We start from the raw sequence: 12,399 nt of genomic DNA on the forward strand, positions 1-12,399 counted from the left end.
CCTTGCAGATCAAGACTTTCAAGCAAAACAAGTCCTGAACGAACTGATAGAAAATACGTCAGACCACCATCCTATCCGTATGAGCATCAAATTCAAGTACAAAAATGCAGAAGTTAATCATAAGCAAAACAACAGCAGGATAAAAAAGAAGGTCAACTGGGATAAGGTTGACAAAGAATGGTACTCTGTCCACATTGATACACATATTGACAGTCTCCAAATAAACGAAAATATGGAAGAAACAGCAGTAGAGGAAGCCATACTAAAATTGTGTGAACTACTTAGGGAAACAGCCGACCTCACCTCATCATCAAAGGCAATATTCAATGCCAAACCAAAACTGAAAGTGTGGACACCAGAAATCCAAGTAGCACTAAAACAGCGAGGTAAAAATATAAAGTATGGAAAAATCACGGGAAACCCAACAAAAAAAATAATAAAATGCTTATGAAGAAGAAGCAATCTAAAAAGGACTTCAGACGTGCAGTACGAATTGAACTAGCTAAACAAAAAAACAAGGAGAAGGAAACTATCCTCGAAACAAGAACAAAAGATGCAAAAATGTTTCATAAATTGGTCCGTAACAACAGGAAAAAAGGAAATGATGCGATCATGGAACTAGAAGTCAATGGTGAAAAATATGTTGAGAACGATAATATTATCAATGGATTTCAAGAACATTTTAGCAGTCTGGCAACATTCAATGAGAAAACACGTATAGACAGCCTTTATCATAATTTAGTTGAACACGATATTCAATCAATAAACAAGCTTGTACAACAAAATAACATCAAAAACGTAACATCTGAAGAGATAACAAAAGCTATCCGTTCTATAAACAAAGGAAAATCGGCAGACTACCATGGTATAACAATAGAGCATATCATCCACGCAGGATCTGATACAGAGAATCTTCTTGTTCCGCTGGTACAATGCATATTCAAACATGGGATCATATCAGAAACACTCAAGATGGGCCTTTTAACACCAGTATTTAAAAACAAGGGAACAAGGCAGCAAGCTATCAACTACAGAGGGATTACTGTGTTGCCAGTCATAGGAAAGATTATCGAAACTATCATCAAAGAACGTACAAATGACCGTGTCCTAGAAACACAAAACAAAAAGCAAAGAGGTTTTACAGCAGGGTCATCGCCACTGAATTCAGCCTTACCAATAGAAGAAAGCTACAGAGAATCAAAAGACAACAATATAACTCTCTACCTTGTACTCCTAGATGCAAAAGCAGCGTTTGACACAGTAATACATAGCCACATGCTTCGAAGGGTATTCTTGGCAGGAATTGATGGACATTGGGGACTGATTAAAGACCTGCACGAAAACGCAAAAAGTGTAGTCAAATGGGAAGGAAATATCTCTCAACCATTTAAAGTTAACCAAGGAGTCAGACAAGGAGGTATACTCTGCACTAACCTGTATAAACTCTACATCAATCAACTTCTTAATATGTACGAAACAACTGGAGCTGGCTATAAAATAGGAAATGTTAGTGTAAATAGTACAGCATGTGCAGACGATATCGCGCTTATCAGTCAAGACCCTGATCAAGCACAAATACTCATTAATATGGCTTATGACTATGCATATATGGAAGGCTACGAACTACAACCAACAAAAAGTGTAGTCCTGAACATCTCCCATAAACAGCGAAAACAGGAGTCTAACAACCAGACCTTTAAAATGGGAACAAACGATATGCCATCAATTGAGAAAGCCACACATCTAGGAATCATTAGAACTACATCACTCAAGGGCAACATGATAGCAAATGTGGAAGAAAATATTAAAAAAGCAAGACGAAGTGCTTATAGCCTGCTTGGGGGAGGATTCAATGGCCACAACGGTCTTGACGTAGAGACAATGGTGCACCTGTACAAAATTTACATCTCTCCAGTACTAGTATATGGATTAGAGCTAATACTACCAACAACAAGCTCACTAACACTTCTTGAAAACTTCCAGAAGAAACTCCTAAAGCAAATACTTTCTCTACCAACCTGTGTAGCAGACATAACTGTTAACATCCTAACAGGAATACTACCTATTGAGGCACAAGTACACATCCGAGCATTAGGCCTATTTAACAACATCTGCAACCAGCCTGACGACACTGTAGAAAAATCACTTGCAAAACGCCAACTTCTTATAAAAAAACGATGGAAGTTCTAGCTGGTTCATTGCTATTAAGCATATGCTACGAAAGTATGACCTGCAGGAGGCAAGCTGGTATTTGAACAACCCAGTTAAGAAGACCGTATGGACCTCAACTGTCAAGAAGACAATATACAATCACTGGAATAGATCAATAGTTCAGTTACAGCCATTATATAAAGGGCTCAATTTCTTAACAACTAAAAATTTGAGAACCAGAAATATACACCCTCTACTCAAAATCAACTGCCACTCTACTATTGATACAGCAAGATTGCCAGTAAAATTAAAGCTGCTTACAGGCTCGTATATCCTTCAGAGCAAAAGGATCAGAATGTACAAAGATGAGACTGATCCGAAATGTCTGTTATGTGCAAAGGAAGAAGAAAATATAGAACACTTTATTTTGAAATGTGAAAGCTTGAGAATAGTGAGGAACACCATACTTCACGAAATAACTACAACGCTGAACGCAATGGGAATTCAATTTGATGAACTATCAAGGAACGAAAAACTACAACATATTCTGGATATAACGCCGGTAGCGAAAGCAAAGAAACTCTCTCCAGTCAGTGTAGTACAAATAGAACGCCTTACACGACGTCTGCTATATCAACTTCATATAGCCCGTTACAAGATGGTATGCGGATGGTAATAAATCTAGTGCGAGGTGACAATAAAATAAGCGATTCCGTTATCTCAACATCTTTAAGGGCGTGGTTGGGGGAACCACACAAATTTCTGGAATCAAGTGAACTAAACTGTAAAATAAAGGATTTTACGCAAATTGTGTGGGGGTAGGACTTCAATGTAAATATGCGCACATCAGATATCGAATGGTGGAGGGAGTAACAGCACTGTATATAGATTGCACCCGAGCTGAGCATGTACATATGGTTAGATGTCCAATGGTGGAAGGAGAAGCAGCACTGTATATAAAGAGAGCACCTGTTCTACATATGAAAATATGGTTCCTCTACAAAGGGGGTTTAAAGATAAGTTAGATTAGATTAGATTCAATGTGATCTGTTTGAGATTTTTTGGTGCTTGCTACAATTAAAATGATTTCTTACAAGAGATATATCATACTGAGAATTATTTTAGCAGTAATTATGCTAATGTAGTAATGACAGGAATGCATAAGCTATGCCTCATAGACTTTCTTGAAAAATATCAATGACAATGTTAACAGGAACAAAACAATGACATGCTCTCATCTATATTATATTTATTTAGGTACAAACAATGTATGTTTGTTGCATACGTCTCTCATTGTTTGTCCTTTGGATTTACATAACATACATTTTGATGTACATTGAATCAGGCTAACATAGTTTTATCCAGATTGTAATGAATAAATCTAAATATTTTGCCAGGTAGTACAAAGTATGCATTGCTAATGGAAGTTCATTTAATTATAAAAAAAACTAATGTTTTATAACCTTTTTCAGGGCGCAAACCCACCATACAGAGACTTAAGTCTACTGCCATTCCCAGCCTATTTTCCTGGACCAAGCAAGAGACTGAATCGTCCGCAAAAAGAAAAATCAGGGCAGTTTCCTGTGAAAACAAAAGAACTAAACTTGATGAATATTGTAGTAGAAATCTAGAGGAAAGTTTTGATTGTAAAGTTGGTTTTCCTGAAGAAATCATTCATACTGCAGACAGGATTTTTGACTGTCCACCACCAACTGCCGAGCTAATGTTGAGCTTCACAGATGGAATTACGCAAACACCATCAATGCCTATATTTTCAGCAGGGAATTTTGAAAAGAAGACACGTGACACAGCCATGCATTTTTATACCGGTTTAGAGTTGTATACTAAATTTTTATTTGTTTTGACCACACTTGGTCCAGCAGCACATTGTTTGAGATACATATATTTTCAAATTGATAGGGTGTCATTTGAAAATCAGTTTTTTTATGACTTTGATAAAATTGAGGCATTATACAACCAACTTTGAACTGTCTAGATTCTAGATTGAAACTAGTGTTAAGAATATTGTGTAAACATGGATTGTTTTTATGCCTAAACAGTGGCGTGAGGCTAACACTTGGCCATTTAGTGGTTTAGTCAGGTATTTTTCGCCATCAAACTTCAAATTAAAGTTTCCTACATGTACAACTTGGATTATTATTGACAGCACAGAATATCCCGTGATAAAACCTAAAGCTCCTAGAGCTCAGGCAACCTTTTCATCATATAAAAACAGAAACACTGAAAATACTTGTATGTTCGACACCTGGTGGTTTAGTCAACTATGTCTCTAATGCATATGTTGGTTGTACCAGTGACTGTGAAATAGTTGAAAGATGTAGAATAGTTCAATCATCATGATTATATGATCCAGGTGACAGTGTGACGGCAGACAAAGGTTTAAATGTGCAATATTTGTTTGCTCACTTTTTTCAAAAAAAGAAACAGAATTAGTTCCAAAACTCTTATACGGGATAGAAAAGTCTCCAATTAACACGTGCACATAGAGCTAATTATTGGACTTGGCAAAACACAAAATTCTAATAAATCCTATGAATGGAACTGAAACAAAACTTTCATCTGAAATAACATTTAGTTGTTTTATGTTGTGTAATTTTAGAACTTGTATTGTGCCAAAGGATGCATAAATAAAAGTGACGCAATGAAGTTTGTTCTGATATATATATATACATAAATATTATTTACAATTACATGCACTTGTAAATTGTAATGCATATAAAAATAAGGAGATGTGGTATGATATTCAGTGAGTTTATCGAACCTAAGTGCATAAGAAATGGGTTAAGCAGTTACAGGTGTTACTGTCACCATACAATCTCCAACAATTAGAAAAACTTGTACCGTGTAAAAAATTTCAGAGATCTTACAACTAAGTTTGACTTTGGTGAATTGTTTATATCTGTTGATGTAAATATAAAAAAGAAGATGTCGTATGATTGCCAATGAGACAACTCTCCACAAGAGACCAAATGACACAGAAATTAACAGCTATAGGCCACAGTACGGCCTTCAACAATGAGCAAAGCACATACCGCACAGTGAGCTATAAAAGGCCCCGAAATGACAATGTAAAACAATTCAAACAAGAAAACTAACGGCCTAATGTATGTACAAAAAATGAACGAATAACAAATATGCAACACATAAACAAACGACAACCACTGAATTACAGGCTCCTGACTTGGGACAGGCACATACATGTACATACAGAATGTGGCGGGGTTAAACATGTTAGCGGGATCCCAACCCACCCCCTAACCTGGGACAGTGGTGTAACAGTACAATATAAGAACGAACTATAAAAATCAGTTGAAAGAGGCTTAACTCATCAGATGGATAAATACAAATACAAGTGGACGTGGCTGGGTAGTTGTACATCCAAACAACAATAAAATGCTCCGCAGGGCGCAGCTTGATACGACCGCAGAGGTCGAACCCTGGACAGTTGGGGCAAGTATGGACACAACATTCAAGCTTGATACAGCTCTGAATTTGGATTGTGATTAAATATTTGACACAGCATAGGTTTCTGACACAGAATGAATGTGGTCTAAGAACTTAAAAATTTTAAATTGGACATTCACCTATTATGGTCCAATATCCAAAATCTAAATACATGGTTAGATTCAGCATATCAAAGAACCCCAAGAATTCAATTTTTGATGAAATCAAACAAAGTTTAATTTTGGACCCTTTTGATCTCAATGTGGACAAAAATGATAACAGGGCCCAAAAATCAAAAATCTAAATACATGGTTAGATTCAGCATATCAAAGAACCCCATATATTCAATTTTTGTTGAAATCAAACAAAGTTTAATTTTGGACCCCGATTTGGACCAACTTGAAAACTGGGCCCATAATCAAAAATCTAAATACATGTTTAGATTCAGCATATCTAAGAACCCTAAAAATTCAATTTTTGTTAAAATCAAACTAACTTTAATTTTGGACCCTTTGGACCTTTATGTAGACCAATTTGAAAACGGAACCAAAAATTAAGAATCTAAATACACGGTTAGATTCAGCATATCAAAGAACCCCAATAATTCAATTTTTGATGAAATCAAACAAAGTTAAATTTTGGACCCTTTGGACTTCAATGTGGACCAATTTAAAAACGGGGCCCAAAATCCAGAAACTTAATACACGGTTAGATTCAGCATATTACAGAACCCCATATATTCAATTTTTGTTGAAATCAAACAAAGTTTAATTTTGGACCCCGATTTGGACCAACTTGAAAACTGGGCCCATAATCAAAAATCTAAATACATTGTTAGATTCAGCATATCAAAGAACCCCATATATTCAATTTTTGATGAAATCAAACAAAGTTTAATTTTGGACCCCGATTTGGACCAACTTGAAAACTGGGCCCATAATCAAAAATCTAAATACATGGTTAGATTCAGCATATCAAAGAACCCCATATATTCAATTTTTGATGAAATCAAACAAAGTTTAATTTTGGACCCTTTTGATCTCAATGTGGACAAAGTTGATAACGGGGCCCAACAATCAAAAATCTAAATACATGGTTAGATTCAGCATATCAAAGAACCCCATATATTCAATTTTTGTTGAAATCAAACAAAGTTTAATTTTGGACCCCGATTTGGACCAACTTGAAAACTGGGCCCATAATCAAAAATCTAAATACATGGTTAGATTCAGCATATCAAAGAACCCCATATATTAAATTTTTGTTGAAATCAAACAAAGTTTAATTTTGGACCCCGATTTAGACCAACTCGAAAACTGGGCCCATAATCAAAAATCTAAATACATGGTTAGATTCAGCATATCAAAGAACCCCATATATTCAATTTTTGTTGAAATCAAACTAAGTTTAATTTTGGACCCTTTGGACCTTTATGTAGACCAATTTGAAAACAGAACCAAAAATTAAGAATCTAAATACACGGTTAGATTCGGCATATCAAAGAACCCCAATAATTCAATTTTTGATGAAATCAAACAAAGTAAAATTTTGGACCCTTTGGACCTCAATGTGGACCAATTTAAAAACGGGGCCCAAAATCCAAAAATTTAATACACGGTTAGATTCAGCATATTAAAGAACCCCAAGAATTCAAGAATAAAACCCCATTGAAATTGATCAAGAAATAAGCAATTTATACGAAGTATCTTCTTTTGCACAATACTGTGCAATTGATTATTTCTTGCTATTGCGCAATACTGTACAATTGACAATTTCTTGCTATTGCGCAATATTGTGCTATTGGATATTTCTTGCTATTGCGCAATACTGTGCAATTGAAGATTTCTTGCTATTGCGCAATACTGTGCAATTGAAGATTTCTTGCTATTGTGCAATACTGTGCAATTGAAAATTTCTTGCTATTGCACAATACTTATTATATAATAATTTACACATCCTGTTTGGTGTGTATCTCCTACCATATCATTATTATTTGCTTTTAAATATAAATCAGAAATAACCAACTTAAAATGGAAAATTTTAAAAGAAAAAAAAAAGGAAAAAAAAAATCCCCCCCCAAAATTTTTTGAACCCCCTTATGATTCATCACCCCCAAACTCAATCTCAGCCTTCCCTTTGTGGTATGGTACCTTGCAGTACAATTTCAGAGAGATCCATACACTTGAACACAAGTTATTGTCTGGAAACTAGAAAAATGCTTATTTTTGGCCCCTTTTTGGCCCCCAATTCCTAAACGTTTCGGGCAATTACCCCCAAACTCAATTCCAGCTTTCCCTTTGTGATATGGAACCTTGTAGTACAATTTCAGAAATATCCAAACACTTACACACAAGTTATTGTCATGAAACTAGAAAAATGCTTGTTTTTTGCCCCTTTTTTGGCCCCTAATTCCTAACATTTTGAGGCAATTACCCCCAAAATCAATTACAGCCTTCCCTTTGTGATATGGAACCTTGTGGTACAATGTCAGAGAGATCCATACACTTACACACAAGTTATTGTCTGGAAGTTACAAAAATGCTTATTGTTGGCCCCTTTTTGGCCCCTAATTCCTTAACTGTTGGTACCATAACCCCCAAAATCAATCCCAACCTTCCTTTCATGGTATTGAACCTTATGGTAAAATTTCATGGAGATCCATTCACTTAAACTAAAGTTAGAGTGCGAAAACCAATGTGTCTTCGGACGACGCCAGACGACGCCGGACGACGACGACGACGACGACGACGACGCCAACGTCATACCAATATACGACCAAAAAATTTTCAATTTTTGCGGTCGTATAAAAAGACACTAAGTACAGATCTGAGAGTACTCGCATTTACTGACAGCTAGTTCAAAGCCACTAACAACTGATAAAAAAATCTTGCATCTAAGACTAAATTATCAATCCGTAAGCTCCCTTTAGAATTTTATAAATTTTAGATTTTACATTTCTGAGTTATGGGGTTTATTCATTAAAAAAGGGGGGATTTTCCAGATTTGGACAACAACTCAGAAATGCTTTAAGCAGTTCGCATGAAACTTTGGTGAATTATTTATAGCTATTGATGTAATCTCCCTATTGATTTTCATAAATTTCAAATATGACATTGAGAAGAAATTGAACTTTATTTGTTTATAGTCTGGCAACAGATTATTAAGTATTGCGCAACAGCACAGTGTATTGCACAACAGCAAGAAATATTTAATTGAATATAAATTCAATTCATATAACCGATTTCAAGTTCTTTGACTACATTTATTCAGAAACTATATGTCAAATATTTAATTACAATCCAAATTCAGATCTGTATCAAGCTTGAATATTGTGTCCATTTTTGCCCCAACTGTTCAGGGTTGGACCTCTGCGGGTGTATCCAGCTGCGCTCAGCGAATCAATTAATTTCTTAATTAAGAACTCCTTTTTGTCGAGCCTGCGACTTTTGTCGCAGAAAGCTCGACATAGGGATAGTGATCTGGCGGCGGCATTAGCTAACTTCTTAAAAGCTTTATATTTTAGAAGGTGGAAGGTCTGGATGCTTCATACTTTGTATATGGATGCCTCATGTTACGAAGTTTCCGTCAGTCACATGTCCAATGTCCTTGACCTCATTTTCATGGTTCAGTGACTACTTGAAAAAAAAAAGTTAAGATTTTTTGTAATGTTAAATTCTCTCTTATTATTATTGCAAGGTCCTCATGCCCGTCAGACAGTTTTCACTTGACCTCGACCTCATTTCATGGATCAGTGAACAAGTTTAAGTTTTGGTTGTCAAGTCCATATCTCAGATACTATAAGCAATAGGTCTAGTGTATTCGGTGTATGGAAGGACTGTCCAACTGGCAGGTGTTATCTGACCTTGACCTCATTTTCATGGTTCAGTGGTTATAGTTAAGTTTTTGTGTTTTGGTCTGTTTTTCTTATACTGTATGCAATAGGTCTGCTATATTTGGTGTATGGAATGATTGTAAGGTGTACATGTCTAGCTGGCAGGTGTCATCTGACCTTGACCTCATTTTCATGGTTCAGTGGTCAAAGTTAAGTTTTTGAGTTTTAGTCTTTTTTTCTAATACTATATGCAATAGTTCAACTATATTTGGTGTATGGAAATATTTTATGATCTATATGTCAGTCACACAGGTTTTTTTTTACCTTGACCTCATTTTCAAGGTTCATTGCTCAGTTTTAAGTTTTTGTGTTTTACTTAAACTATAAGCAATAGGTCAACTATATTTGTTGTATGGAAGAATTGTTAGCTGTACATGCCTGCCTAGCATGGTTCATCTGACCTTGACCTCATTTTCATGGTTCATTGGTCAATGTTTAGTTTACTTGGTTAATGTTAAGTTTATGTGACAGTTGTAATAAAGCTTTATATTTAGGACTATCAACATAATATCAATGATTAGTTAAGAAGGCGAGACATTTCAGCGTGTGCACTCTTGTTTCATTCATAAATTACTTTATACTTGGAAATATAATTTTGCTTGGAGTTATAGTTTCTAATAAAAGTATTGTCATTGAAAGAGTTGACATGTTGCAATGTACATTTATTCTACATAGTTCTATGGTACCAAATCAAAAGTTTATATAAAAGAAAGAAGTCAAAGGTTTCCCATCATAGTTTAGTTACATACATTTTTTTGTACCTGAGGTCGTTGAATATAGATCATTATATAAATAAGGAGATGTGTTATGATTGCCAATGAAACAACTATCATCCATACATTGTACTTACCAGTAACAAACCACATTTGCAAAGTTGAATAAAATACAGTTGATAACATTTACTTATTACTAAAAAGAAAATGCCAAACTATTTTAAACAGTATTTGACTATAAACATAGATAAAAAAAGGTACAAACTGGACATAATGCACTAGTTCATAAACAAGTGAGAACAATCGCCTTCATATAGTGCTCAGAATATGACATTCATAAAACTTGTTCAATATCATTAGAGAACTTTAAATCTTAAATACTGAAAGCCACCTCTGATAAGTACAATGTACTATGCAAGATAATGATATAACTGGACTAAAAATACACACAACCTGTAATTAACTGCCTTTACAGCGCTTTCGCGCTTTGATTTCTTTTGCAATCGATCAAATTCTGTTTCAAGAACGCTCCGCCAAAATTTTAAGAAAAAATCAACGATAGAATTTTTTCTGCACTTCTGTGTAGACGCAAAAATATGTTCAACTTCTTTATTTCACTTGTATTAAAAGAATTTAGGATATAATTATTTATTTCAACCGTTAACTTGTTACAGCATGCTGATGTCATGAATCAAGGGAACATTCTACAAAAAACCCTGTTAAATTATGACTGTTCGTTCAAAAGTATTGGTACTTTCCTTAAAAGTCCTTATTTATAAAATTTCAGGGTTTTTCCTTCAAATATGCAAATTTCGAACCAAATTATCTCAAAAAGTTAGTCATGAAGATATATTTTTCTTTGCATATTTCAAAAGTACACATCGAAATTGACCTTCTACCAAAATTTCAAGAAAAAATCAACGAGGGATCTCTACCGTATCGTATACCCTTAACCATTAGATACCCTTGGTTCAATAGCTTTCTTGTAAGGAGCAACTCTCTTTGAAAGAAATCATGATAGTAAATACAAGCTCTTGAATACCATATCATTTGCGAGCTATATAGTCCTTATGAGTCAATTTGCACAATTCATTTCAGGTAGGGTAAAAGTCACATTTTCTTCAATGAGTCTGTCCATACCATAAACTTTGATATGTATGATGTCTCGTTTTGAAGCTAAGACATTTTCACATTTGTTTAAAAATTCAGGGTACTGTAGGAGATTCAATTTTTTCTACAATTTAGCAAACTCTGTGTAACATGAATTTATGAGATAATGCTAGCTTCTTTCATTTATTTCGAGAAGCTCCTGTATGAAGTAAGCCTCATATGAATAAAGTATTCAAAAGTTTTCATGGGAAACACGGAAAACCGACTGCCAAACTATTAGGAACAGTAGGGTTTAGGTATGCTATGTATGAAACAAATGCAATGATGTACATCACTAACATTTCAGCATCAATCTTGTCACCTTGTTAAGTTCTGTAAACCCTTGTTAAATCATTATATTGGTGGAAAAGTGCTAGTCAAGAGAGTTTGACATTGTAATATTAAATTACAAGATATCAAAATCCAAATTGATATACAATATACTGTGGATTCATTATCATTCATTGATACCAATTTTCATTGATTTCTTTGGTAAAGGTAAACCATGAATTAAGATGTTCAACCTAATTGAATTTTTCTATAGGCTTATATGTAGACTATGGCAAATCCACTCAAATATAATATTTCCTCAATCCATGAAAATTTGTACCCACCAAAAATAAATGGATCCACAGTACATATTTCAAAAATGTATTTCTCATCTGGTGTGCTAGAAACATAAGAATTGGAATTGGGAAAGCTCAAGACCAATCTACTCAAAATAATACTAAAAAGATTGTCAAAACAGCTATAGATGAGCTGTGTATAGAGGGAATAACCTTAGATTCTAACAAATTTTATGGCTTTTATATAAATAAAGAAGATGTGGTATGAGTGCCAATGAGACAACTATCCATCCAAGTCACAATTTGTAAAAAGTAAACAATTATAGGTCAAAGTACGGCCTTCAACACAGAGCATTGGCTCACATTCAACAGCAAGCTATAAAGGGCCCCAAAAAGACTAGTGTAAAACAATTCAAACAGGAAAACCAACCGTCTAATCTATTTAAAAAACAAGAAACGAGAA

The sequence above is a fragment of the Mytilus californianus genome, unplaced genomic scaffold (genome assembly GCF_021869535.1).
Source record: "Mytilus californianus isolate M0D057914Y unplaced genomic scaffold, xbMytCali1.0.p SCAF_1, whole genome shotgun sequence".
Taxonomy (NCBI): domain Eukaryota; kingdom Metazoa; phylum Mollusca; class Bivalvia; order Mytilida; family Mytilidae; genus Mytilus; species Mytilus californianus.